Genomic DNA, 2,500 nt, shown 5'->3' with positions numbered 1-2,500 from the left:
TGTTTTATTTGTATTTATTTTATTTTATTCTGTTCCGTTTTGTTTTATTTGATGTTGTTTTATTTTATTTCATGTTACTTTTGTATTTTATTTGCTTTTATTTTGTGATGTTTTGTTTTGTTTTGTTTTGTTTCATTGTATTTTATTTCATCTGGTTTGTTTTCGCTTTACAGTTTTCTACGCCCCAGGGGTTTGATGCACACGCTGAGCTATCATCTCAGGCTTTTGTCGCCTTTGATCCGAGTGACCGTTGGGGAACCCACTTCTGCTTTTGTGGAGATGTGAGTTGTGTGTGTGTGTGTGTGTGTGTGTGTGTGTGTGTGTGTGTGTGTAGGGAAGGGGGGGGGGTGACCCCTCCTTTCATCATGGTGTCACCCACACAGAGCGCAGGCATGAGTTAGGGCTCAGTCCTCCTTCTCCTTCTCCTTCTCCTCCTTCTATTCTTTTCTTTTCACTCTGCTGCTCCTTTACCTTCCCTCCTTCCCTCCTTCCCTCCTTCCCTCCTTCCGTTTGTCCACTGATCTTTGCACTCTGACCCCAGGCGACTCTGAGGGGTCAAACTCTATTCTGAGTGGGAGGATGGAGGAGGAGTCGACTTTGGCAACTTTTCCTTCCAGTCCCATCGTGACTCTTGATGGGTGGTTGGTCGGTCGGTCGGTCGGTTGGTAGATTGGTAGATTGGTAGATTGGTAGATTGGTAGATTGGTAGATTGGTAGGTTGGTTGGTCGGTTGGTTGGTGGGTCAGTGGTTTGCGTCGGTGGGTCCGGCGGTTGGTTGGTGGGTCGATCAGTTGGTTGATGCGCCAGTGGGTCGCTCGGTTGTTTGGTCAGTGAGTTGGTTGGTGGGTCGGTTGGTTGGGTTGGTCGATCAGTTGGGTCGATCGGTTGGTTGGTTGGTTGGTCGGTTGATCAGCTGGGTTGGTTGGTTGGTCGGTGGGTCGGTCGTTTGGGTTGGTCGGTTGGTGGGTCACTGGGTCGGGTTGGTTGGGTTGGTGGGTCGGTTGGTGCGTTGGTTGGTGGGTTGGTCGATCAGTTGGGTCGATCAGTTGGTTTGGTGGGTCGATCGGTTGGTTGGTCGGTCGGTTGGGTTGGTCGGTTGGTTGGTCACTGGGTCGGGTTGGTAGGGTTGGTGGGTCGGTTGGGTCGATCGGTTGGTTTGGTGGGTCGATCGGTTGGTTGGTCAGTCGGTTGGGTTGGTCGGTTGGGTTGGTCGGTTGGTGGGTCACTGGGTCGGGTTGGTAGGGTTGGTGGGTTGGTTGGGTCGATCGGTTGGTTTGGTGGGTCGATCAGTTGGTTGGTTGGTTGGTTGGCCGGTTGGTGGGTGGGTTGGTTGGTGGGTCGGGTCGGTTGGTCAGTCAGTGGGTCGGTCGGTCACTGGGTCGGTCGGTTGGCGGGTTGGTTGGTTGGAATCTGTTGCTGTCGCTGAGGAGGGGAGGGGGCCCGGAGCTGATTGTCCAAACGCAATTCTTGCGTCTGCCTTGGTGAAACCAGGAGTTGTGGCTGGACATCACGCCCCTGGTCCCCACTGAACGCCGAGGAAAACCACTCATCCTGACCTGTTGGACAAGAGGGGGGAGAGAGAGAGAGGGAGAGAGAGGGAGGTGCGGGGGCAAATAGATGCTGAGGGACCCCATCTTGACATTTCTGGACATTTCTCCATTTTTCCTAATTGGAAAAGACGGACGTGGGGTCAGGGGGGAGACCCCGCACCTGCTCCTCACCTCCAACCAACTGTTTGTTACACAGGCTGTATTTCATCATGGCGACGCACGGCAACTTTTAGTGCAGTTTCAGCTGAAATTATTCCAGTTATTTTTGTCCATGAATTTGAATGGCAGCAGATGGTGATGTCCGCTGGGCGGGTTTCACCATATTTTGACACGTTTTGTTTTTTTTTCCATTTCATGAGAATGTGTCTCTCAACATATCTCTTCTGGATATTCCACTTTAATCCGTTCATTATCTTTTTCTTTCGGGTTATTTTCCCTCACAACTCTTCTTTCAGAACTCCACTCTCTTTACCCCCCCCCCCCGCCTCCCTCGCACTCCATTGGCTTGTGGTTTGCCGGCCAGAAGGTGCGGCGTTGGGAAGCGGAGGAAAAGGCGGGCGGCGGGGGGGCGGGGTTGATCTGGGGAGGCCGGGGCGGTGGAGGAGAAAGGCCTGAATAGCACTCGCCACGTTAAGTGGAGCTCAATGTGTCCGGCGCTGCAGGTTCCAGGTCCCCGGGGGTCTCAGACTCCCCCCCCCCCCCCCCCCCCGGAGCTCAGGGAAAGCAGAGGGCGGGAGACGGCGAGAATGAACGAGTGGATGCGAGTGGGCGGTTGTGTGTGTGTGTGTGTGTGTGTGTGTGTTTACCGTCTTCACCGCGGTACGGGTGTGTATGAACAGGTGAGCTTTGCGGGGCACGTGGCGAACTTCTCTCGCAGGTGTGGTTCCATTCGACCGTGTATCCGTGTGTGGAATTGTTTGCATTCGCGTGTGTGTGTGTGTGTGTGTATG

Source organism: Zeus faber, assembly GCF_960531495.2.
Source record: "Zeus faber genome assembly, chromosome: 1".
Classification (NCBI taxonomy): Eukaryota; Metazoa; Chordata; class Actinopteri; order Zeiformes; family Zeidae; genus Zeus; species Zeus faber.
Note: the sequence above shows the minus strand (reverse complement) of the source record.